At 41.3% G+C, this 27,800-nt stretch overlaps 1 long non-coding RNA gene across 1 annotated transcript in view; it reads right to left on the reverse strand.

Annotated features, from left to right (window-relative positions):
• Positions 1-19,361, reverse strand: part of LOC148107801 (uncharacterized) — a 28,203-nt gene extending 8,842 nt beyond the window's left edge. Inside the window, exons 1-3 of the long non-coding RNA XR_015721664.1 lie at positions 19,230-19,361; positions 16,923-17,029; positions 15,280-15,444 (exon numbers count right to left, since the gene is read on the reverse strand). This is a non-coding gene — a long non-coding RNA (uncharacterized LOC148107801). The remainder of the gene's footprint in view (positions 1-15,279; positions 15,445-16,922; positions 17,030-19,229) is intronic.
• Positions 19,362-27,800: the final 8,439 nt, after the last annotated feature.

Raw genomic sequence — 27,800 nt, forward strand, 5'->3', positions numbered from 1 at the left:
TTGGTCATAAAGGCATAGAATTGGAAACATTGTAAAATTAAGCACTTTAATTCCTATTAAATATTAAGCATTTGTATCTTGTAAATAAATACATCCTTAAATGAATTATAAAGACTTAAATGTTATGTTAGGACTATAGGTGTTCACAATGATTTTGGTTGTCAGAAATTTTGGTTGTCTCAGAGAGAAGTTACTCCAGTAGAGTGCCGATGATCCTTCCCACCTCCAATCCCCACCAAAACCTGTGGAAGTCTTTCAAGAATAAACCAGTGACAGAAGCCAGGGTTCCCCAGGTGTAGAACTGGGGACTTCTCCCTGTGGTAACTCCAGGCTTAGATCTGCAGGACCCACAAAAACCATGCTGCTCTGTTCTCCAAGAAATTACTGCTTTGCTATGTAGTTTATGGTGTTTGCCTGCATTGTTCAGTCTTATGTGGTGAAACAGACATGGAAGTGGAAGTCAAAGGAATCACATTTTGAGTCTTAGTCCTGCTATTACTATTATGTGACCTTAGACAATTTACCTGAGTCACAATAATAAACTCTTATAGTCATTCCAAGAAACATGAAAAACACACTTGGTGACTACAAAACACTATATTGGTAAGTAGTATTTCATGGAATACTTCACTGGGTTTCATACAGTTACTTATTGGCTTTTGATTTAAAACATAAAAGATATCCCAAAAAGGCATGTGTGAACATATGACTTAAGAGAGAAAATATTTCCAGAGATAATCCTTTTAGAAATTAATAGCCTTGTTCAGGTCTTAACGAATTAATTTATCAATTGGTTCTTAAAAGCAATTAGCAGGGTGCCTGGGTGGCTCAGTCGGTTAAGCATCTGCCTCCGGGGGCGCCTGGGTGGCTCAGTCGTTAAGTGTCTGCCTTCCACTCAGGGCGTGATCCCAGAGACCTGGGATCGAGCCCCGCATCGGGCTCCCTGTTCCGCTGGGAGCCTGCTTCTTCCTCTCCCACTCCCCCTGCTTGTGTTCCTTCTCTCACTGGCTGTCTCTCTCTCTCTCTCTCTCTCTCTGTCAAATAAATAAATAAATAAAATCTTAAAAAAAAAAAGTGTCTGTCTTCGGCTCAGGTCGTGATCCTGGGCTCCTGGGATCGAGTCCCACATCAGGTTTCCTGCTCAGTGGGGAGTCTTGCTTCTCTCTCTGCCTCTGTTTCTCTCTCTCTCATGAATAAATAAAATCTTAAGGAAAAAAAAAAGCAATTAGCATCAGCTGAAGAATTGCTTAAGATAAAGGTTGTCCTTGGCTTATTAATATGACATCTTTGAGTCCACCTTATACCAGAGTAGAAATATGGTGGAGAGAGAGCCAGCGTGGCATAATTCAGAGCTTCTCAAACTAAGGTGCATAGGAATCATGTGGGGATCTTGTTAAAATGCAGATTCTGATTTAGCATGGCTGTGATCCAGTTGTAACAGGGTCTCAGGTAATGTTGGTATTCTTCAAACCATTCTCTGGAGTAGCAGCTTTTACTGAGAAGGACCTTGTCATAGACAACTGGCTAGAAGTCCCTGACTCTGCCACTTTTTGTGACTTTAGACACAAACTCTTCCTTGAAAGGTTGTGGAACTTAGATGATATTTTAGTATATATTCTGGTCCAAATGAGGCATTCATAATAAAAAAAATATTTTATTTTTAATAAAATAGTTGACATGACTTTCAGGTTTACAATATAATGATTCAACAATGATGTATATTACAAAATGTTCACCAGTTTAAGTGTAGTTACCATCTGTCACCATACAAAGATATTACAATATTATTTGCTACATTCCCTATGCTGTACTTTTCATCCCTGTGACTTATTTTTGTAACTGGAACTTTGTTGTTTTTAATCCCCTTCACATATTGCTCACATCCCTCCTCACCTCTGGCAACCACTGGTTCTTGGAGATTTTTTTGTTCATTTGTTTTTTAGATTCCACATGAGTGAAATCATATAGTATTTGTGTTTGATTTACTTCACATAATACCCTCTAGGTCTATCCATGTTACAAATGGCAAGATTTATTTTGTTTTAAAGATTTATTATTTGAGAGAGAGTGCGTGGCGGGGGAGGGGCAGAGGGAGAGAGACAAGCAGACTCCTCACTGAGCGTGGAGCCAGATGCAGGGCTCCATCTCACGACCCTGAGATCATGACGTGAGCTGAAATCAATAGGCAGATGCTTAACCGACTGAGCCACCCAGGCGCCCCAAGGATTATTCTTTTTTATGGCAGAATACATTCTATTGTATTTATAAATACCACATCTTTATCAGTGGGCACTTAGGTTGCTTCCATATTAGGTTGCTATTGTAAATAATGCTGCAATAAACAAAAACCACACATCTTTTTGGGTTTTTTTGTTTTGTTTTGTTTTAAAGATTTTATTTATTTATTCGACAGAGATAGAGACAGCCAGCGAGAGAGGGAACACAAGCAGGGGGAGTGGGAGAGGAAGAGGCAGGCTCATAGCGGAAGAGCCTGATGTGGGGCTCGATCCCATAACACTGGGATCACGCCCTGAGCCGAAGGCAGACGCTTAACCGCTGTGCCACCCAGGCGCCCCCCACACATCTTTTTGAATTGCTGTTTTATTTTTCTTTGATAAGTACCCAAAAATGAAATTAATGGGTTGTATGGTATTTCTATTTTTAATTTTTTGAGGAAAGTCCATACTGTTTTCTAAAGTGGCTGCACCAATTTACATTCCCACCAACAGTGTGTGAGAGTTTCCCTTTCCCCATTCTTGCCAACACTTGTTATTTCTTGTCTTTTTGATAATAGTCATTCTGACTAAAGTGATACCTCATTGTGGTTTTGATTTGCATTTCCCTGATGATGAGTGATGTTGAGCACCTTTCCATGTGTCTGTTAGCCATATGTATGTCTTCTTTGGAAAAATACTTTTTTAGGTCCTCTGCCCATTTTATAATCATTATTTGGTGGGGTTTTTTTGTTTTCTTTATATATTTTGGGTATTAACCCCTTATCAGATATATCCTTTGCAAATATCCTCTCCCATCTAGTAGGTTGCCTCTTTGTTTGTTCGTTGGTGGTTTTCTTCACTGTGCAAAAATTTATTAGTTTGATGTAGTGCCAATTATTTATATTTGCTTTTGTTTCCCTTGCCTGAGGAGACCTATCCAGAAAAATATTGCTAAGGCTAATGTCCTTGAGTTTACCGCCTATTCTTTTAGGGGGAGTCTTATGGTTTCACGTCTCACATTTGGGTCTCTAATCCATTTTGAGTTTATTTTTGTGCATCATATGAGTGGTCCAGTTTAATTGTTTTGTATGTGGCTGTCCAGTTTTCCCAGCACCATTTATTGAAGAGATTGTCTTTCCCCATTTTTGGTTCTGTTGTTGTAAATTTATTGACCATATACACATGGGTTTCTTTCTGGGTTCTCTATTCTCTTTCATTGATCTATGTGTTTGCTTTTATGCCACTACCATACTGTTTTGTTTACCACAGCTTCGTAGTGTAGTTTAAAGTCTAGGATTATAATATATCCAGCTTTGTTCTTTCTCAAGATTGCTTTGCTATGTGGGTCTTTTGCAGTTCCATACAAGTTTTAGGATTATTTGTTCTAGTTCTGTAAAAAACACTCTTGGTATTTTGGTAGGGATTGCCTGTGTTCGGTAGGATTTTTATGGTTTCAAGTCTCACATTCAAGTCTTTCATCCATTTTGAATTTGTGTATGGTGTAAGAAAGTGGACCAGTTTATTCTTCTGCATGTTGCTGTCCAGTTTTCCCAACACCATTTGTTGAAAAGGCTGTCTTTTTCCCATTGTATATTCTTTCCTGCTTTTTTTTTTTAAGATTTTATTTATTTATTTGAGAGAGAGCTAGAGAGAGCACGAGTGGGGAAGACAGGGAGAAGCAGGCTCCCCACAAGCAGGGAGCCCAACACGATCCCAGGACCCTGGGATCATGACCTGAGCCAAAGGCAGATGCTTAACCGACTGAGCCACCCAGGGACCCCATCTTTCCTGCTTTGTTGAAGATTAATTGACCATATCGTTGTGGGTTCATTTCTGGGTTTTCTATTGTCTTTGAATGATCTATGTGTTTATTTTTGTGTCAATACCATACTGTTTTGATCACTGCAGCTTTGTAATGTAGCTTGAAGTCCAGAATTATGATGCCTCCAGCTTTGCCTTTCTTTTTCAAGGTTGCTTTGGCTATTCTGGGTCTTTTGTGGCTCTGTACAAATTTTAGGATTGTTTATTCTAGTTCTGTGAAGAATGCTGGTGGTATTTTAATAGGGATTCCATTAAATGTGGAGATTGCTTTGGTTTATATAGACATTTTAACAGTATTTATTCTTCCAATCCATGAGCATGGAATATTTTTCCATTTCTTTGTGTCCTCTTCAATTTCTTTCATCAGTGTCTTATAGTTTTCAGAGTACAGATCTTTTACATCCTTGGTTAGGTTTATTCCTAGGTATCTTATTGCTTTTGGTGCAGTGGTAAAGAGGATCAATTCCTTAATTTCTTTTTCTGCTGTTTCATTGTTGGTATATAGAAATGTAACAGATTTCTGTATGGTGATTTTCTATTCTGCAACTTTACTGAATTTGTGTATTTGGTTCTAACAATTTTTTGGTGGAGTCTTTTCTACATAGAGTATCATGTCATCTCTGAATAGTGAAAGTTTGACTCCCTCCTTGCTGATTAGAATGCTTTTATTTCTTTTTGTGTCTGATTGCTGAGGCTAGGACTTCCAAAACAATGTTAAATAACAGTGGTGAAAGTGGGCATCCCTCTGTTTTTTCAGACCATAGAGGAAAAGCTCTCAGTATTTCCCCACTGAGGATGATACTAGCTGTGGGTTTTTCATATATGGCCTTTATGAAATTGAGGTATGTTCCATCCAACTCTACTTTTTTGAGCATTTTAATCATGAAAGTGTGTTGTACTTTGTCAAGTGCTTTTTCTGCATCTGTTGAAATGATCATGTGGTTCTTACCCTTTCTCTTATTAATGTGGTGTATCACCTTGATTTTCAAATATTGAACCACACTTGCAGCCCAGGAATAAATCCCACTTGATTGGGGTGATTGATTCTTTTAATGTACTGTTGGATTCGATTTCCTAGTATTTTGTTGAGAATTTTTGCATCCATGTTCATTAGGGATATTGGGTTGTAGTTCTCTTTTTCAAGGAGTCTTTGTCTGGTTTTGGAATCGGGAATGCTGGCCCTGCAGAATAAGTTTAGAAGTTTTCATTCCATTTCTGTTTTTTGAAACAGTTTGAGAAGAATAGGTATTAACTCTTCTTTAAATGTTTGGTAGAATTCCCCTGGAAAGCCATCTGGCCCTGGACTTTTGTTTGTTGGGAGATTTTTTATTCTGATTCAATTTCTTTGCTGGTTTTTAATCTGTTCAAATTTTCCAATGCTGTTTCAGTTTTGGTAGTTTATATGTTTGTAGGAATTTATCCATTTTTTCTAGGTTGTCCAGTTTGTTGGCATACAGTTTTTGTAATATTCTCTTATTATTATTTGTATTTCCGTGGTGTTCGTTATTCTCTCTTTTTACTTATTTTTTTTTAAAGATTTTATTTATTAGAGAGTGAAAGAGAGCATGAGCAGGGGGAGGAGCAGAGGAAAGGAGAAGCAGGCTCCTGATGTGGGGCTCAATCCCAGGACCCTGGGATCATGACCTGAGCCGAAGGCAGACACTTAAATGACTGAGCCACCAGGCACACCCTATTTCTTCTCTCTCTTATTTTTGATTTTATTTATTTGGGTCCCTTCTCTTTTCTTTTTGATAAGTCTGGCTAGAGGTTTATTGATATTATTAATTTTTTCGAAGAACCAGCTTCTGGCTTCATTGATCTGTTCTATTGCTTTTTTTAAGTTTCTATATCATTTATTTCTGTTCTAATCTTTATTATTTCCTTCCTTCTGCTGGCTTTAGGCTTCATTTGTTCTTTCTCTAGATCCTTTATGTGTAAAGTTAGGCTGTTTATTTGAGATTTTTCTTGCTTTTTGAGGTAGGCCTGTATTGCTATATACTTTCCTTTCCTTTTGCTGCATCCCAAGGGTTTTGGACTGTTGTGTTTTCATTTTCATTTGTTTCCATGTATGTTTTTAATTTCTTCTTTGATTTCCTGGCTGACCCATTTATTATTGTTTAGCCTCCATGTATTTGTGGTCTTTCCAAATTTTTTCTTATGATTGACTTCTCGTTTCATAGTGTAATGATCAGAAAAGGTGCATGGTATGATCTCAGTCTTTTTGTATTTGTTGAGGCCTGATTTGTGACCCAATATGTACTTTATTCTGCAGAATGTCCTATGTGCACTTGAAAAGAATGTGTATTGTGCTGTTTTAGGATGGAATGTTCCAAATAAATCTGTTAAGTCCATTTGGTCCACTGTGTCCTTCAAAGCCATTGTTTCCTTTTTGATTTTCTGTTTAGGTGATCTGTCCATTGATGTGAGTGGGGTGTTAAATACCCCTACAATTATTGTGTTATTATCAATTGGTTCCTTTATGTATGTTATTGTTTTATGTAATTGGGTGCTCCCATGTTGGGTACATAACTATTTATCATTGTTTTATCTTCTTGTTGGATTGTCCCCTTTATGATTATATAATGCCCTTCTTTATCTCCTCTTACAGTCTTTGTTTTAAAGTGTAGTTTGTCCGATATAGGTATTGCTATTCCGGCTTTCTTTTGACATCCATTTGTGTGATAAATGGGTCTTGGGGCACCTGGGTGGCTCAGTCAATTAAGCATCCGCCTTCAGTTCAAGTCATGATCCCAGAGTCCCAAGATCAAGCCCCCCATTGGGTTCCCTGCTCAACAGGGAGTCTGCTTCTCCCTCTAACCCTCCCCTGTCTCGTGCTCGCTCTCTCTCAAATAAATAAAATCTTTAAAATAAAAAAAGTCTCTTGTAGGCAGCATATAGATGGGTCTTGGTTTTTTATCCATTCTGACATCCTATCTCTTTTGTTTGGAGCATTTAGTCCATCTACATTCAAAATAACAATTTTTTAAAGGTTTTTAAGTAATCTTTATACCCAACATGGGGCTCAAACCTACAAACCTGATATCAAGAGTCACATGCTCCACCAACTGAGCCAGCCAGGTGCCCCTCAAAGTAATTGTTGATAGATATGTATTTACTGCCATTTTATTACTTGTTTTGTCATTTTTCTGAAGATTTTCTTTCATCCTTTCTCTGTCACTTTTGGTCTCTTTTTTGCACGTTGAGTCCCCTTTAATATTTCTTGCAGGGCTGGTTTAGTGGTCACAAACTCCTTTAGTTTTTTTAAGTAGATTCCATGCCCAGCATGAAGCCCAGTGTGGGGCTTGAACTCATGACTCTGAGATGAGGACCTGAGCTGAGGTCAAGAGTCGGATGCTCAACCAACTAAGCCACCCAGGCCCCCCAACTCCTTTAGTTTTTGTCTGGGAAACTCTTTATTTCTTCTTCTATTCTGAACGACAGTCTTGCTGGATAGAGTATTCTTGGCTGCAGATTTTTTCCCATTCAGCCCTTTGAATATATCATGCCACTCCCTTCTGTCTTGCCAAGTTTTGGTTGAAAAATCTGGAGCTAGACTTATGGGTCTTCCCATGTACTTCCCAAGTTAAGGATTTCTTTTGTCTTGCTGCTTCTAAGATTTTTTTCTTCCTTGCTGTATTTTGCAAATTTAATTCCAATATGTCTTTGTGTTGGCCTGCTTTTGTTGATTTTAATGGGAGTTCTCTGTGCCTCCTGCATCTGGCTTTCTGTTTCCTTCCCCATGTTAGGGAAGTTTTCTGCTCTTTCTTGAAATAAATTTTCTGCCCCCTTTTCTCTCTCTTCTTCTGGGACTCCTATAATACAAATGTTATTATGTTTGATGGAGTCACTGATTTCTCTAAGGCTATTCTTGTGTCCCATAATTATTCTCTCTGTTGTTCAGCTTCATTATTTTCCACTGTTTTGTTTTCTATTTCATTTATTTGGTCCTCTGCTTCCTCCAGCCTGATATTTATTGCATCAAGTCTATTTTCCAATCTCATTTATTGTGTTCCTCATTTCTGACTCTTAACTCTTTTATCTCTGTGGTAAGGATCTCTTCTGATGTCTTCCATTATCTTAAGTCCAGTGAGTATCCTTATTGTTGCTTTAAATTCTCCATCAGGCATGTTACTTCTATCTGTTCGCTTAGATCTCTGGCCGTGGGCTCATCTTGTTCTTTCATTTGGGATAAATTCCTCCATCTTCGCATTTTGTCTAAGTCTCTGCCTTCTTCTCTGTGTTAGAAAAGCCAGTTATGTCTCCTGCTCCTGAAAGTAATGGCCTATGGAGAAGAGGTCATGAATTACCCAAGGCCTGGTACTCCAGGCATTGTCTCTGGTGTGTGCTGCATGCGCGCTGCTGTTCTGTTGCCGCTGTTTTATCCTTAAGGATGGTCATCTGCAGAGGTTCTTGCATGCTGTGGGCAGTTTTTGGTTCCTGGCCTGAATGTTCCAACTTTTAACTAGGTGTGCTCTGGTCTGCTTGTGAAATGAGACCTGACACCAACTCCACCAGAACTGAGGCCCTGAAGACATGGTGTGGGAAGGAGTTTGTGCTGGTCTTCTGGGGGAGGGTCCCTCCACGCTGGGACTGAGGCAGTTTGACTTAGAAGGGCAGTCCTCCCAGAGCGCAGGGGTGGGGCTTGCTGTAAGTAAGTTAGGCAGCTGAGCAAGTCAGGTAGGTGCTGAGCTGCATCCCTCAGGTGGCTCTGTATTTATGCTGAGGGGCCAGGGAGGGAAATGGCACCGGCCAGCTCCTTTGTTCCGAGAAGTATCTCCAGGAATGTTGCCTCTCAGGGAGGTGCTCTGGGAAGAATGAATAATCTCCTCTCCTCAATTACCCTGTGTGCCCCAGGCATTTTTCAGATAGCTGTTTCCATGCTGGTTCCCTCTGGGTTTTTTGCCTGCCTTCTCTCCAGGAGCAGTGCAGAGTCCTCCCGGCTATATCCTAGCCAAGCCTGCTGACCTTTAAAATTAAACTCCAGGTTTTAGGGGTGCTTGGTGGCTCAGTCAGTTAAGCAAGCATCCAACTCTTGATCTCAGTTCAGGTCTTGATCTCAGGGTAGTGAGTTCAAGCTCTGTGTTGGGCTCCTCACTAGGCATGGAGCCTACTTTAAACAACAACAACAACCCTCCAGGCATTAAAGACGTGGTATGGGCAGGGCCCTGCCTAGCTGGGACTGAGGCAGGCTTGATCAGAAGGGCAGTTGTGCCAGAGCACAGAGAGGTAGGGCCTGGTGTAAGCAAGTTAGGCAGCCAGTGTTGGTGCTGCACTGCCTCCCACTGGTTGCTCTATTTATGCAGAGGGGTGGGGGAAGGAAATGACACCAGCCAGTGCCTCTGTTCCCAGAGTGGCATCTCCATGAATGCTGCCTCTCAGGGATGTGCTCCAAGAATAAATAATCTCCCTACAGTGTGCCCCAAGTGTCTTTCAGGTCACTATTTCCATGCTGTCTGCTTCTGGGTTGTTTGCCTGTCTTTTCCCCAGAAGCAAGGCAGTGCCCTCAGGTCTCTAACCCAGCTACACCTGCTGACCTTTATTTTATTTTATTTTTTTATTTAAAGTCAATTAATTAACATATAGTATATTATTAGTTTCAGAGGTAGAGTTCAGTGAATCATCGTCCTATATAACCCCCAGTGCTCATTACATCCCATGCCGTCCTCAATGCCCAATCCCCCACCCCTCCAGCAACCCTTTGTTTCCTGTGATTAAGAGTCTCTTATGGTTTGTCTCCCTCTCTGATTTCATCTTGTTTAATTTTTCCCTCCCTTTCCCTGTGCTCCTCTGTTTTGTTTCTTAAATTCTACATAGTGTAATCATATAATTGTCTTTCTCTACTTGACTTATTTCACTCAGTATAACAGACATTTCTTCAAACAAGACATACAAATAGCCAAAAGACACATGAAAAAAAATGCTCAACATCACTCAGCATCAGAGAAATACAAATCAAAACCACAACAAGATACCACCTCACATCAGTCATAATGGCTAAAACTAACAAGTCAGGAAATGAGAGATGGTGGTGAGGATGTGGAGAAGGGGGAACCAACCCTCTCACACTGTTGGTGAGAATGCAAGCTGGTAGAGCCACTCTGGAAAACAGCATGGAGTTTCCTCAAAAAATTTGAAAATAGAGCTACCCTATGACCCAGCAATTGCACTACTAGGTATTTACCCCAAAGATACAGATGTAGTGATCTGAAGGGGCACCTGCACCCCAGTGCTTATAGCAGCAATGTCCACAATAGCCAAACTACAGAAAGAGCCCAGATGTCAATCGACAGATGAATGGATAAAGATGTGGGGTGTGTGTGTGTGTGTGTGTATATATATATACACACACACACACACACAATGGAATACTCAGCCATCAAAAGGAATGAAATTTTGCTATTTGCAATGATGTGGATGGAGCCTGCAGACCTTTAAAATTCCATGCTCTAAGTCCCAATGGTTTCAAGAACTCTTGAAATTCAGCACCTCTTGTTTTCCAAACCAATGGCTTTGGGGGAAATTCTCTCTTTGTACATCCCCCTGTCCACACCCCTTTCTCTCTCTCTCTCTCTCTCTCTCACACACACACACACACACACACTTCTCCACAACCATGGCTCCCTCCCCTAAACCACATCTCTGTACTTCCTACCTTCTTTGATGTGGCCTCTTCTCTCCCATTAGTCGTGGAGTTTGTTCTGTCCACCTTCAGGTCAATTTCTGGGGTATTTAGAATGATTTGATAGTTACCTTGTTGTGTTTGTGGGATGAGACAAGCCTAGGGTCCTTCTCCTCAGCTGCCATGTTCTTCTCTCCAGCTGTAAGGGTCCTTTAAGGTTGAAAGGTTTTTTTTTCCTTTCAGCACTTTGACTATATCATGCCACTTTTTCTGTCTTGGCAAAGTCTTTGCTGAAACATTAGCTGTAGGCTTATGCAGTCTCCCTCATACATAATTGTGTGCTTTTCTCTTGAGCTTTAAAGATTCTGTCTGCATCTTTGATTTTTGCCATTTTAATTATCGTGCATCTTGGTATGGTCCTTCCTGGATTCATCTTCTTTGGGGCTCTCTGTGCTTCCTGGACCTGAATGTCTGTTTCTTTCCCCTGGTTAGGGAAGTTTTCAGCTATTATTTCTTCACATAGGTTTTCTGCCCCTTACTCTCTCCTCCACCTGGGATTCATATAATGTGATTATTAGTCCACTGGAGGTTGTCACAAAGGTCCCTTAGCCTATCCTCATTTTTAAAAATTATCTGGGTTTTTCTCCTGCTCTGCGGCATGGCTGCTTTCCACTAGCTGTCCTCCAGATCACTGAACTAGTCTGCATCCTCTAACGTGCTGCTGGCTCCCTCTAGTGTATCTTTCATCTCAGTTATTCTTCAGCTCTGACTGGTTCTTTTAAAGTTGTCTATCTCTTTGTCGACGTTCTCACTGAGTTCCTCCAGTCTTCTCTCAAGTCCAGTGAGCATCTTCATTGACACTACTTTGAACTCTTTCTAAACTAGGTTGCTTGTCTCCATTTTTATTTAGCTCTTTTCTGAGGTTCCATCTTGTTCTTTCCTTTGTAACCTATCTTCTGTCTCCTTTTGTCTGACTCTCTGTTTGTTTCTGCATCTGAGGTAGGTCAGAGACCTCTCCTGGTCTTGACAGCAGTGGGCCTGTGTAGAAGGTGTCCTTTTGTCCCACTAACACAATCCTCCCCGGTCACAAGAACCAGGTGCTCCAGGGCATCCCCTGTGTTGGGCCGCCTGTGCCCTTCTGTTATGTCAGTCATGACTGCTAGAGGCATACTGGTGAGCAGGGCTGTCCTTCAGCCCATTTGTCAGCAATGACCGACCACGACTACAGTAGGTGCAGTGGTGGGCAGGGCTTGTTCCCACAGTGGCTGGCTGAGAGGCCCGGCTGTGGCTACTACAGGCATGCTGGTGGGTGGGACTAGCTACCCCATACCCAGGGCAGGAATTGCTCTGGAGGGGCATTAAGGCCCCACTGGGCATGACACAGTAGTGGTCACACTGGAAAGGATGCCAGTCCTGATGGAAGCTGTGTGCCAGCTCTGGTGGAGCAGGAGCCCCTTTGGGAGCGTGCCTGCTGGGGTAGATGGGTAGTTTGGGTGGGGCAGGTCTGCAGGGGAACACTGGAGCGCTAGCAAGATAGATGGACAGTGTCTGAACTTGGACCCACAAAAATGTTTAGGCTGAAGGAGGGCAAGAAAACTGGGGCCCACGAGCACTTGCATTTCCAGAGAAAGCTCCTACAGTTCTCTGTCCCTCCAGCACACATCCTAAAATTAGTCAATAAATCTTCTTCACATATAGGCACTTTTCAAACTGCTGGGTCTCAGACCAAGTGGCATAGTACATTGGCTCTTGAAGAGCGGGGACTCTGTTTTGTATTGCCTCCTGCTTTCCCAGTTAAGCCCTGCTCATTTCCAAAGCCAGGTGTTATGGAAACTTGTCTTCCTGGTGCTGGTCCCCAGGGCTGGGGATGCCCAGTGTGGGGCTTGAGCCCCTTGTTCCCTTGTTCCTGGGTTCTTGTAACATAACCCCTTCTTGTGGATAGCCACACTGGGGGCTTTGTTTCCTACCATGTCCCTGCCCTTCCTACTCTTCTTTTAAAAATATATGTATGTTTGTTTATTTTAGAGAGAGAGCTCATGCGTGGGTGAGGAAGAGAATCCTTAAGCAGACTCCCTGCTGAGTGCAGAGCCCCACTCAGTGCCCAATCCCAGGACCCCGAGATCATGACCTGAGCCAAAGCCAATAATCGGACACTGAACCAACTTAGCAAACCCAGGCACCCCGCTACTCTTTTTGATGTAGCCTTCTCTACGATTTCAGCTGTGGGAGATCTGTTTGCAAGTCTTCAGATTGTTTTCAGAGTGAGTTGCAATGCATGTTGTTTTCCCTCAGAATCCTTCTCTGTCATATGCCCTCCAGTCCCTCTAACTACTAATATTAATAGACATTGTTTAGTTAATTCGGAAATTTGCAGCCCTGACTACACATTAGAATCACCTGAGAAATAAACAGTGATGACCTGGCCTCACCCTCAGAAATTCTATTTGCCTGGGTTGGGCTCTGGGCATTAATATTTTTAAAAATTCCCCAGGTGATCCTGATGGAAGCCTCGTCTGAGAAACACTGAATATTCATTCAGTGTTTGGTCCTTTAAGTGCTCTATATATACACTATCTCACATAAGCCTCAAACAGCACACAGATTTTCAGGTAAGAAACATGTTTAGTGGTGCCTGGGTAGCTCGGCTGAGTGTCAGACTCGGTTTTGGCTCAGGTCATGATCTCATGGGTGGTGGGATTGAGCCCTGAGACAGGCTCTCTGCACAGCAGGGAGTCTGCTTGTCCCTCTCCCTCTACTCTTACTCCTTGCTTGTGCTCTCTCTCTCTCAAATAAATAAAATCTTAAAAAAAAAAAAAAAAACCAAAAAACTAAAACCTAATTTATTGAATTCTGTCTTCTCCATGCCAATGCCTATGCAACTGTCCAAAACAAACAACCACATGGATTGGTCTCACTTTTAATTTATTGTTAGATCACTATTTCACATCTCCTTTCCCTTCAAGACTCCAACACCTCTCCCTCATCCTGGGTCCCCACTGATGACCTTCCTTCCTACTTTACTGAGAAAGTTAATCACAGGGGACTTCCACAATCTCCCACAACCACATCAGATTCTTTCTCACCAATTTCACTGCTACCATTTTGGCCTGAACCACCATCATCTCTTGCCTACATGACTGCAGTAGCTTTCTAATTAGTCTCAAGACTTTCATTCCACCCCCGCCATTGTCAAATATTCATCTAGGGGAGTCAGTTAAAGCACAAGTCAGATCATGTTGCTTTTCCACTCTAATCCCTCCAGGAACTCCCCATTTCATTCAGAATAAAAGCCTAGGGCCTTGAGTGGCCTCCCACTACCACTATCCTGTACCATACATTTTCTTGCTTTTCCTTAAAGAAGCCAAGTACACTGCAACCTCGTAACACATACACTGGCTGTACCCTCTTCCTGCAATGTACCTTCCCCAGATACCTGCATGAGTAACACCCTTGCCAATTTAAAGTCTTTGTTCAAATCTCACCACCTCAGTCTCTCTTGACCATGTTATTTTAGCTTACAACTGCCTTCACTACCAAGGTAATGCCCATTCCTCCTTAATCTGACCTATTTTTCCCATAACACTTAGCATCTTGTAGCAAAATTATTAGCTATTTCTACATTTATTTTTCATGTCTGTCTCTACCCACTAGAAAAAAAGTTCCAAATAAGTTCCATTTATCTGTTTTGATTTCTGATGTCCCAAATCTACAATACAGTGCCTGGCACATTTTAAGAACTCAATAAGTACTTATTCAGTGCACAAGCTAGGTTATATAAAAGGGGAATAAAATGAACAGAACATTTCTTCCGAAGTATCAAATTGTTATGGATATAGACTTTTGGAAAAGAGGCTGAGAGGAAAGGAAATCAACATTTTATACGGCTAAACTGTTTTAATAACAAAACCAGATTTCTGATTAAGTGTTTAAAATATAGTCAAGGACTTCAAAATATGATGATGGAAATCTTAATTTTTTCATAATGGATTTTTGTTTCAAAATCAGTCTCGACCCACTATCCCCACCATAACCACAGCACCTGGACTGCGGAAATTAGAGGCAGCTGGTCACGGTTCCAAAAGGAGCCAGCGGCACTGAAAGACACATGTCCTGAGGAAGTGGGGCTGGCAGAGTGGACCTGGTCCAGGGTTTGGATAATGAGTGCCTATTCTGCAGTCACTTCATAGAGGAAGTGATTCATGGATTGTTTTGGTCCTGCATTTAAGGAAAAACAAAGCCAGGTTGCTTTGTCTTAGTAAAGGAAACTCTCTGCTTTTATACAGTAAGATTGGACCTTATAGTCCATTATGGTATTTTCACAAGAAATAATATTTTAAATCACTTAACTATATTGTTATCATATACTGTGAAAAAATGAAGACTGTTGTTCCTACAGAGAATCACGTCCAGTGGTGGAAGAAACATACGTCATCCTAAAGATCATCTTGAAGTTTTTCAATATCTTCTCCGTGGTATGTGCTTGTGTATCTGTGAACGTATGCTTGAAGAGTGGAGAGCAGGCAGGCAGGTATGGGACATAAGGAGAATGAATCAAAGGACCCAGGCTCAGTTATACATATAGGAGAAGGAACCTGGAATATAGAAAAATTATTTGCAGGGCACCTGGGTGGCTCAGTCGGTTAAGTGTCTGCCTTCAGCTCAGGTCATGATCTCAGGGTCCTGGGATTGAGCCCTGTGTCATCAGGCTCCCAGCTCAGCGTGGAGTCTGCTTCTCCCTCTCCCCACCTCCACCTGGTGCTAGCTCGTACTCTCTCTCATAAATAAAATCTTTAAGAAAAAAGAAAAAAGAAAAATTATTTGCTAAAGCAGTCATGATGCTTTATTAAATATACCTTTTTTGTTGAGTTTTAACTTTTGAACCATCTTAATGTTTTACATACACACACATAATAAAACTAAAATTGTGAAACAAAACCTAGAATGGAGTACAACTGCAAGCGAGTGAACCTATCTGTGTACCAAATAATAGCAAATCAATAACACAGCCAAACCGAAGATAAAAATTAGAAGAACTAGCTAATGCACACTTCTAAATACAGAATATTGACTCTTAAACTATTGATTCTTTTTTTTTTTTAAGATTTTATTTATTTATTTGACAGAGACAGCCAGCGAGAGAGGGAACACAAGCAGGGGGAGTGGGAGAGGAAGAAGCAGGCTCCCAGCGGAGGAGCCTGACGCGGGGCTTGATCCCAGAACGCCGGGATCACGCCCTGAGCCGAAGGCAGACGCTTAATGACTGCGCCACCCAGGCACCCCTAAAACTATTGATTCTTAAACTAAAGACAAATAGACTTACAAACAAATATTGAATTCTAGGTCTTTTTTCCCAATGGTATGGCTTCACATTTCTAACATTACTTTTGCTGAGTTTTAGAACTGAGCAAATAAGTAGTATGTTGAGGATAGTGGAAGCTAAATTTCTCACTGTCAGAAAAGTCAGTATGGAAAGGGTGAACATGAAAATAAATCCTGTTTTTTGGACTAGAATTGCAGGAATCAGTACGAATACATGGTTTTATAAAGTTAGCTAGCGAGGTGGGTATAGTTATATAGATATTGAGAATATAGATGTGTATAGATATATAGATTGTGTGTGTTCATGTATTTCCTAGCTGTCTGCTGTGAGGGCCTAGAAGCAATAACACCCCAGTAATAATGAGCATATCTATGTTGGTTTCTAAATACCATTTTCCACTAAAAGATACCAGCGCTCCTTAGGAAACTAGCTGATTCCAGGGCTGGGGCAGAGAACATTCAAAATAAGGCTGGAATATTATATTGTGCCAGAGAGTGGAAAAGTGTTCAAAGAATGATGGGGACATGTCAGAAGATCCGGGAGTCAGCGAAAGAGACTCCCACTGGCAAAATCTGGGACAGTCAAACATGAAAATAAAAATGGCGGTAGTTATATGTTAACTTTTTTTTTTTTTTAAAGTAGTGGAGCCCAACATGGGGCTTGAACTCACTGATCCTAAGATAAAGACCTGAGCGGAGATCAGGAGTTGGACGCTCAACCGAGTAAGCCACCCAGGTGCCCCAGTGATATGTCAATTTTATCTCAGTAAGCCTGGGGGCCACGGGAAATTATGGTAATGGATTAAAGTCCATTCAATAAAATAGGAACACATAAATTCAAACTGATATTAATGAATGAATGAAGAGAAAGGGAAATTTCTTCCCTACAATAAAATGCAAACGAATTTAGACGGAATAATGAAGTTTAAAAAATAGCATTGGGGCACCTGGGTGGCTCAGTCGGTTGAACATCAGACTCTTGATCTCAGCTCAGGTCTTGATCTCAGGGTCGTGAGTTCAAGCCCAGCATTAGGCTCCATGTGGGACGTGGAGTCTACTTAAAAAAAAAAAAAAAGTATTTGACACAAAGCATAATAATAATTCAGGTAAGAATTATCCATGGACACTCTAATGGGTAAAAAATTATTGAGGACAAGTATATCTATACAGTCTCAAAGTTGTACCCACAAAATTCTTACTAATTACAAAAAAAAAAAAATACCTTTACAATGGGAAAACCTGGAGACAACACCCTAACCAAATTAATATCACCAGTGAAGACAAACTGGTATCATGGGCCTATTGATCTGAAGCACTAAGAAGGGCACAATATCATTTCTATGGTAGTCCTACTAAGAATGCAGAACGTAATCTAATCATTAGGAAACATCAGACACACGAATTGAGGAATATTCTACAGAATGCCTGGTCTATATGTAAATGTTAAGGTCATAATATACAAAGACAGATTGAGGAACTTTTCCAGAATCAATGACTAAAGAGTTAGGACAACCAAATGCAAGGTGTATGTTATCCTGGATTGGACCTAGGCCAGAATATCTTTTTCCTACCATCAAGGATATTACTGAGACAATTGGTGAGAAATTAACGTTTGTAGATTAGATCATCATATTGTATGTGCTAATTTTCCCATTTCAGTCATTGCAATGTGGTTATGTAAGAGAATAGCCTTGCTCTTCAAAATACACACTCAAGTATTTGAGAGGAAAGAGGCATCATGTATGCAACATAATGAGAAATGGCTCAGCGACGAGAAAGTCAAAGAGAGAGAGATTAAGCCAATGAAATAAAATGCTTCTGGAGAATCTGGATGAAGGATAAACTAGAGTTCCTGTAATTCGTTTCTAACTTTTCTGTAAGTCTACATGTATTTCAAAAAGATTTTTTTAACATTTTTATGGAGTTTAACCTAGTGCTTTATTTTCCAGAATTGTTTGTCAACCTACATATTGCAACCTTCTTTTTCTTTATCTCTCTTCATACAAATAAAAATAGTCTCATAGAGATATATAAAGATAAAACAACTTTAAGTTGTCCCAGGAAAAACAATAGTCTCAAGAAATAGTTTATCTTGAATCATTCATTCATTCAACACTTAAATATTAATTGAGTGCTTTCTACATGCTAGTTGGTTTTTGTATCAATATTAAAGTCTAGGATTACTCTGAATATACTGACAGGTTTCTTTTTAAATTTCTCCGAGCACACAGAGAACTATCCCCATATTTTGTCATTCCTCTAATCAGAAGATATGTTCCTTGTAAACAAAATGCCCTGAATTTTTAAAAATACATAAGCTGTAATGTCACAAAATGTGTATATGTCAACATTCGTAAGGAAAAGTTTTGACCCCACACGTGTCAGCTGTGGTTCAACCTAATGTAATATTTATAAAGTGAAATAAAAACAGGAGAAGCATCCTATTTTAAGCACAGTGGAAATATGTACCAACCAATATCTGGAATGTTATAAAATTATACATTTTTTCTCTCTCTCTCTCTCTTTTTTTTCTTCCAAGTAGGCTCCATGCTAGGCCCAACACAGGGCTTGAACTCATGACCTGAGATCAAGACCTGAGCAAGTTTAAGAGTCAGATTCCTAACCAACTGAGCCACCCTGGGGCCCCAAATTACACAATATTTCAAATAAAAAGAACTGGGATTGATACTAAAAGTATTGCTTTGCTATATATTAATGATTGGTTTACTTAAGGGACCCAAAAAATGCTAATAGATTTTTAGGAGGACAAACTGTGTGAGAGGGAAAGAGATAACAAGCTGAGTAAATCTGTGACCTTTCTACCTTCCTGTGTGCATTTGGGCCTCTCATGGAGACACCAAGAGGTTGCATAAATGACATCCGTGAACACATTTCATTTACTCTTAAAATGCCAAATTCCAGAGGCTCTGAGCTTCTATTGTCTTCAAACGACATTAGAAAAAGTGCAATAGGACAAGTCGTACATTTCAGGATTCAGAAACCAAAGCAAGAAAACCATCAAACCAATATGGAATTAGAGCACAAAGTCCAGACTTCAAGCAACCAAGGTAAAGAAAGATCAATGTAAGTTTAAAGCCATGGGATACTGGCTAATTTCATCTTAACTTTTCTTCACCGTATCTTTCATTTTTTGCTCAAGTCTAAAAATAGAGTCAGAAATTAAGAAGAAACATGCCATTATTAAGGATCTGCTGCCGTCCACCTAAGAATATACAACGACTAGTAGCAGTCACCTGTCAGTTTGATGGCTGTGAGGGCAGCCAGGCAGATCCAAGCTTCCTCTCGCTTCAGGGTCTTATCCGGCAGTGACTTTGGCCCAAACAGGAGAGAGAGTCCCCAGCTCCCACAGTTTGCAATAGTGTTTGTCACCTAAGCCCCAGTTACAGGGAACACGTTGCTCAGATCTTAGTATGCAACAGACTGCTTGGCCAACATAACAACCGAAATGCAACAAATAAAAATTCTTCAGCTTCTGCCAGTAATCATGCTCTTTACGAGCTCGGAAGAAGGCCAGAGGGGCTGGGCTGGGATCAGGGCCAGAAGGGACATGCAGTCTCCAGGGAAAGTAATATTTTTGTGCCTCTTAAAACTAATACTACTTAAATACTTGCTTAACATTTATTTAGAAAAAGGAGGAAGGGCAGAGAAGTAAGACTTCTGGGGGCAGCTGGCAACCTCTTCTATTGTATTCTGGGCTCTCTAGCTCTGGCAAGAGGGTTGCATATACTTAACTATTCACAAAATGAAAGACAGGAATCAGCTGGACCCAGTTTCACTAAAAGCAGTGTAAGGGCCATTTACTCACGAGCGCCGCCTAGGGGTTTCAAACAGTGACAAGTGACTTTAACCACCTCTGTACTCTGAGAGTTCTGGTAAAGGCAATTTTCTCCAAAACACTGTTTTCCACCACGGCTAGTGCTCACCGATACCTTAGCCTCCCTTGTACAATGGCGACATGGAGGGCTCACCTGCTTGCCCGGTCCTTAATCCAGCGCTCCTGGGAAGGACAGTCCCTAACACAGCCGCCCTGTGATCCTCCCAGTTAGCTGTCTTTGCCCCCTCCACTCTGTTCTCTTATTTCTCCTCAACATCAGAGGAAATTCTTCAAGTGTGTCTCCCCACCAGGCATAATGAAATCCAAGGGAGAGACTGTCACAGCTCAGTCTGGTTCCCCAAATTATAGGTATCTCTTTAAAAAATAAGGATCCACCATTTGTAGCCTGGGGTCTTGACTATTTTCATTCAGTATCATACCCTAAGCACTTCTCTACCTTCAAAAGCAGTTTTTCATAGTAATAGTCAACATTTGAGGGCTCACTATGTGCTAGGCTCTATTCTAGGAACTTCATATGAATTATTTCATTTATACTCCACCACAACTTCTTTAGCAAATCTACTTCGTATTTTTCACTAGTTTAGATAATGCTTCAAGGAGCATCTTTAATTTTTGTTAAAGTTTATTGATTTATTTTAGTAATCTCTACACCCAAAGTGGGGCGGGAACTCACAATCCCAAGATCAAGCATTGAATGCTCTTCCAACTCAGGGACCCCCAAGGAACATCTTTAACTTGTTATTGAGAGCCCACCTGTGACTGAGGTTCGACTTCATAGAAAACTTCTCAGGCAGGTGGTTCTTCTGGGAGGAGAGTGGGGGAAGAAGTAACACCTGAGAACGGCAGGGAATGCCTGTTGAAAACAGGCACGCCCATCCCACGGACACCCAGCCCGCGCATGCGCCTGCTGGGATTTTGAAGTGCCTGGGGCTACAGGCCTGTAGTCGGGCGAGGTTCTATAATTTTCTCCCAGATGATTCTGATTCATCCCCTTCCTCTACCTGCTCAATGCCATTTTTACCAACGAACCACAGTGATAGTCAAAATTGAGGTAAGAAGGTTAGTTTTCGGTGTTGCATTCAGACTCAATGCCACAAGCCCTGTCCCGATGCGACCTACGTGCCGACCTGCGCGCTGTGCCCTCCCGCTCTTCTCCCAGATGCCCCATGGCTTCACCAACGGTGTCTTGGGTAAGTCGCAACCTGTCGTGGGGTGACTAGGATGAAAACAGAGATAGCTCTCCAGATGAAAGAGATTCATAAAGGATCTTTTAAGGGATCCATAAAAAGCCTTTCTAAAAAGGCAAAATGTTTATAGAAGAGAAAGGGTTTTTTTGTTTTGTCTTAAGGAGGAAAGGGAGAGGCAGATGCCCAGGTTATATTCCTATTCTTTGCTTCCTCACACCCAAGAACATCGTGTCTCAGCCTGGTCTTCCATCCCTGTTCTCCTCCCTCAGCAAGGACATTTGGCAGAGTGTGGAGAGCTTTTCGGTTTGTCACCACTGGGAGAGGGATGGTGCTACTGGCATCTAATGCTTAGAGGCTGGGAATAATCCTGCAGTGCACGAGACAGCACCCCACAACAAACAGTTCTCCAATCCAGAATGTCAGCAGTGCCGAAGCGGAGAGGCTCTGCTCAACAGCCTTTACTTCCCTAAAACGCTCTCCTCTTTTCTTCTGTCCCCCTGTCCAATGCTCTATCACTTTGGGTCTAAATGGAAAGATAGGATCTAACCAGAATGCTTTGGTGGCCTTGAGGAGTTTCATTATGTTCTCAGTCCATAGGTGGTATTCAGTAATAAGGTTCTTGGAGCAATCTCCTTACCTCATCTCTGAACACTGGGAACTCCCGGAGACACATGAATAGCCTAACTCCTAGTGAGCTGGGAACGTGACCTGTGACCTGCAGAATTTAAAAGTCACTGTCCTTAAGTGGCCTTGAACTATGATTGCTGAACTTGTCTTTCAGAGCTATCTCTAGTTCTCTAGCTTAACATCTTCTTAGGATGTTTCTCATCTTTGCATTCCTTTGGGCCCTGCTTCAGTCTCCCATACCCACTCCCCACCCCCACATGTCATTATAGTTTGTGTTTCTATTGAACTTGTAAATTCAACAGAGAAATAGAATTGGTGTTAGTTATTTGGTAACTTCAGAAATTAATATGCTGAGAAAATGTATGCCTTGAAAGAAGTCCTCTGTGCTTAAATGATTACATGATTAACATTCTGATTGAATACATTTTATCGCTATTCATTGCATCTCATTACACTTCCTGTGAACTGTTGGGTAAGATTGAGCCCATAGAGAGGACTTTAAGCATTTTAAAGGACTTTAACAATGACAAAAGGGCGCAACGGTTTTGACTTTAAAACTCATCTTCAGGGGCGCCTGGGTGGCACAGCAGTTGAGCGTCTGCCTTCGGCTCAGGGCGTGATCCCAGCATTATGGGATCAGACCCCTCCGCTAGGAGCCTGCTTCCTCCTCTCCCACTCCCCCTGCTTGTGTTCCCTCTCTCGCTGGCTGTCTCTATCTCTGTCGAATAAATAAATAAAATCTTAAAAAAAAAAAAAACAACTCATCTTCAACACAGCTACCCTGGAGTTTAAATATACTTCAGCTGGGGGTGCCTGGTTGGCTCAGTTCCTAGAGATGCAACTCAGTCTCACGGTTGTGAGTTCAAGCCCCATGTTGGGTGTGGAGCCTACTTCAAAACAAATAAATAAAATATAAATACACCTCATCTGTGCACGATGAGCTGGGAAGGACCCGGCATATGTGATCCCATTCAAAGACCGGAACACAGTGGTAAGTGCCTGTATGTACCGTGTTTGGGGAATGACGCTAAGCATCTCATTTCATCCTCAGGATCCTATAAGGTAGGATGAGAAAAGTCAGGCTGAGAAACTTGAAGAGACCTGCTCAGGAACTTGGACCTAAGGAGGGCCGGAGGTGGATTTTAAGCCCAGATTTCTCTGGCTTCAGTGGTCACACTTGATAGTAATTGCCATTATTATTGAGCACGTTTAATGAAAAACACACTTTGTTAAGCCCTTTATATGCATTATTTTGTTTTGAATCACACAGCTATTTTTTCATGCATTTTAAAAGATTTTATTTGTTTGGGCGCCTAGGTGGCTCAGTCACTTAAGCGTCTGCCTTTGAATTGAGTCATAATATCCCAGCATCAGCAGGGAGCCTGCTTCTCCCTCTTCCCCTGCCCGTGCTCTTCTAGCTATCTCTTGCTCTCAAGTAAAAAAATTTTTTTTTGAGATTTTATTTATTTGACAGACACAGCCAGAGGGCAAATGGCAGAGGGAGGAGAAGCAGGCTCCCCACTGAGCAAGGAGCCCAACACCAGCTCAATCCCAGGACCCTGAGATCGTGACCTGAGCCAAAGGAGAACACTTAACCACCTGAGCCACCCGGGGTGCCCCTGTTTTCTCATGTATTTTGTAGATGAGCAAATAGGTTCAGAGAGAGTACATCACTCATTCCAGGTTAGAACTGGTAAACAGAACTTAGATTCAAACATGTTGTTTCTGCCTAAAAAACCCATGCTCTAAAGAATACAGTATACTGTCCCCCCAAACACCATTTCCACCTCACCAGGTAGCCCTAAATGCATTATCTCATCAATGCTACCATTATCCTCTTGGCAAAAAGTGCTGGTCCCTTTCTGCAGGTGGGAAAATTGAAGCTCAGAGGTATAGGTAACCTATCTAAGGCCACACATCTTTCCCCAAACACGGATTACGTTAGTCAAGGAACATTTACTGGTACTCATTCCACCAGTAGCTTTCAAGTTTTCTCAGTGTGGGTGCCTTTGAGGCACCAGTGTAATTTAAAAAGCAAACCAAATCATAAATTGTGTTCTACATATATGCATACGTTTAAAGGTATTAAAAAGAATGAGATAATGCTACATACATTGATTTGGAAAGATGCCTACAAGATAGAAGTGAAAACGAAAACATTTCTTTAACTTAATTATATAACAGTATGATTCTACTCCCATATGTGTGGGAAATTTCTGAAAGCACACACCAGAAACCTTTATGGTAGTTCCCTCTAGAGCAAGGGATTGGATGAGGTGCCAGCAGAGTTCAGGTGACTTTTACCTTCCCTTTTATACACTTTATTATTTTCAAAATTATTACCACCCTTTCTTTGAGGTGAAAAAAAAATCTAGCTTGGGTGTGATTAAAGTAATCTAAAAGTTATCAGCATGCTAGTGTTTTGATTTTTTTTTTTTTAAGATTTTATTTATTTGACAGAGACACAGCGAGAGAGGAAACACAAGCAGGGGGAGTGGGAGAAGCAAAGCAGACTGCCCGCTGAGCAGGGAGCCCAATGCAGGACTAGATCCCAGGATGCTGGGATCATGACCTGAGCTGAAAACAAACGCTTAACGACTAAGCCACCCAGGCGCCCCAGCATGCCAGTGTTTTATAATGGGATCTGGAGAGTGAGATGTGCAATCCCCAACACACAGTTGGCAAGGTGGGTGGGGGGAGGGCAGGAAAGGGGCTTTTGGAGAACGGATAGATTAGGTTCCAGGCCACGGTCAGCTCTGAGTGGCTGATCCCGGGACTTGATTATCTACGTGAATTTAATTCATGTCTGGGGGCAAAACTCAGGAATGCTACTTCCTGGGGCTTTGAGTTGGCTTCAGGGCTTGGGTTCACGATTGACCAAGCAGTGAAGCTGGGTTTTCGGGACATAAAATAGTTGTGAAAGCCTGATAAGAAAGCTTTCAAATTTTAATTCTGCAGAAAGACACATTTTAAAATGTATGATGTTTGTTGTTGTTGTTTGGTTTTAAATCCAGGATATAGGACCGCCTAGATTGAGAACTGAATTCTAATCCTGTCTTTGCTAGTGACTGGAGCCGATTCATCCGCGAGTTTTTTTAAATCCTCACAAGTCTTCTGCAACATTGACCATAATAAGAAATTTGAACTGATTTATCATTTGTCAAGAGAAAAACTTACTTATCACAATCTTTATGAGAGAATACTTTGCAGCTGTTTGAAAGAATATTTTGGGATTTTTATGTACCGATATGGGGATGAGATCTGTAATATAGCAGTAAGTGAAGAAAAATCGTAAGGAGATTTTCCACTATAAGTGAGAAAATAGCTATGGATGCAGTGTGATCTAATTTATGTTTGTGTCTGAACAGTAAAATGTTATGAAGAATAGAAAGAATCTATTCACTCTCCCATCTAGAGAGTAAGATCAGAGGTGAGGAGGGGCACCTGGGTGGCTCAGTTAGTTAAGCGTCTGCCTTCAGGTCAGGTCATGGTCCCAGGGTCCTGGGATCGAGTCCCGAGTTGGGCTCCCTGCTCATCGGGGAGCCTGCTTCTCCATCTCCCTCTGCCTGCCTCTCCCCCTTGCTTGTGCTCTGTCAAATAAATTCAAAACAAATCTTAAAAAAAAGAGGTGAGGAGTTCTTCATATTTTATATTATTTATTCAATGATATTATTATAGACTGAATTGTGTCCCTACCTGCCCCAAATTCGTATGCTAAAGCCCTAACCCCCCCAATATGACTGTATTTGGAGATAGGGCCTGTAAAAGAAGTAACAAGGTTAAATGGTCATGTGGGTGGGTCCTAATCCTATAGGACTGGCATCCTTATGAGAAGGGAAGGGACACCAGACAGCTCTCTCTTTCTCCTTGGCACAGAGGAAAGGCTGTGCATGAACACAGTACGGTAGCCATCTCTAAACTGGGAATAGAGATCTACCAGAACCCAGTCTTGCTGGCGCCTTGATCTTGGACTTCTACCCTCCCGAACTGTGAGAACATAAATGTCTGCTGCTTACGCCACCCAATCTGTGGTATCTTGTTTTAGCAGCTTGAGCAGACTAATACAGATATGTAGAGATTTTTAGACTCTTATCCTTGGATATTCTTTGTTGAGAGAGGCGCCTGCCCCCTTCCCTTTTTTGCAGATGCTTTAAAAAGCCCATTTCAGGACATAAGCTGCACCCCAGGATAGAAACTTTTTCCCAATAGCGTGCCCATCAAGGTTAGGCTGCTGTTGTAATGAGGATAATTAACACCAACTACTGCAACAGACCTCTAAATATGAGGGTCTGTAAACCACGAGATTTATTTCTTGCTTACATTACATGTCTAATACGTTTTGGCAGAGGACTTGATTCTATGTAGACAGTCAGGGACCCAGGCTGACTAAGGGTTGACCATTGTGGTAAATCACTCTTTCAACATTTGTCTTCAGACACTGCCAAGTCAGGAAAAGGGAGCTGGAAGGTTGAACCAGGCTTTGCACTGACCCCGCTCAGAAGAAACACATGCTACCTCTGCTCACAGCGATTTGGAGAAGTAGTCACAGGCCCCAAGCGTACCACAAAGGAGGCTGGGAAATACAAGAACTATTGAATATTAAATGAACACCAAATGTTCCTGTCATATTCCTTGTTGTGGATTGAACTGCATTCCACCAAAAAGATATGTTCAAGTCCTAATTTGAGTACCTCAGAATATGATCTTATTTGGAAATAGGGTTTTTATTGGAGGTAATCAAATTAAAATTCCTTTGAGTTAAAATCCTTACGTCATCTCTTTTTTTTTTCTTTTTAAAGATTTTATTTTTAAGTAATCTCTACATCTCTACATCTCTACATCCAATGTAGGGGTCGAACCCACAACCCCCAAGATCAAGAGGCTCACATTCCACCAACTGAGCCAACCAGACACCTCTTAATATGAGGTCATTAGAGTGAGTCCTAATCCAGCAATGACTGGTGTCTTCATAAAAGGAGGACATTTGGACACAGAGACAGACATGCACAGAAGGAGGATGTTGTGAACATACATGGGAAGCAGGTTGCCATGTGAAGGTGGAGGCAGAGATTGGAGTAGTGTTGCCGTAAACACTTGGGGTCACCAAAAGCTAGAAAAGAGCATGGAACAGATTCTCCCTCAAGGCGTTTAAAAGAAACCAATCCTGTTGACAACTGGATTTTGAATTTCTAGCTTCTAGAATTGTGACACAATAAATTTATATTTTTCTTTCTTTTTTTAAGTAACTCTACACCCAACATGGGGCTCAAACGTATGACTCTGAGATCAAGAGTCACGTGATCTACAACTGAGCCAGCCAGGGGCCCCAAATTTCTCTTTTCCTAAACCAATGAGTTGGTGGTACTTTGCTAAGGCAGCCCTAGGAAATGGATACACTGCTCTATCAAGTTTATGCAGAAGGAGATTTAATGCATGGAATTAGATGTTTATGAATCTGCTAGAATGACTTGAAAGTGAGCTCTAGGCTAGACATCCAGGAATTACTCCGAAAAACTGGGGCACCAAGAGTTACTGATACATTTACCACAATTAGGAGCTGGCTCTCAGGATCTCCTCACCTTAGCCACAATCTGAGAATCAGAAAACATCATCAGAACCATTAACTCTAGAACCATGTCATGCCTCCCATATCTGCATGAGCAAAATGGGTGCCTTGTGTAACTTGTCCATCTTCTCATAATTTAGATCAGAATTTAAGCCTTGAGTGAATGCACCTGTTTTATGGAACTAAAATTACATATAGAACACTGAGTTGTCAAGATATTGAGGAATGTAGTTTTTAGCTTCGGAAGCAAAGAAAGGCCTACAAGAAGGAGGTTAAAATACATTTTGAACAAGCCATTCTTTTTTATTTTTCCTTTTATGTTTTTTGGTCACTATTTTATGGTTTCTTGACATCCTTCTGGCTCCTCTTAGATGTTCCTATTGCCCATTCTGCCCTTGGCTGTTTTGTTTTCTTTATATTATCTGGACAAGTTCATCTATGCCAAATTTCTCCAGTTCCACCAACCCACCTCCATTATTCCCACCCTAGTATGCATTACCATCATCTCTGACTTGGATTACCGTAACACTCCCTATCTGGTTTCCCATTCTCACTTACCTCATCCCAGTCCAGTGGGATGTGACTGACC

The sequence above is a fragment of the Ursus americanus genome, chromosome 25 (genome assembly GCF_024610735.1).
Source record: "Ursus americanus isolate L20-20 chromosome 25, mUrsAme1.1.p, whole genome shotgun sequence".
Taxonomy (NCBI): Eukaryota; Metazoa; Chordata; class Mammalia; order Carnivora; family Ursidae; genus Ursus; species Ursus americanus.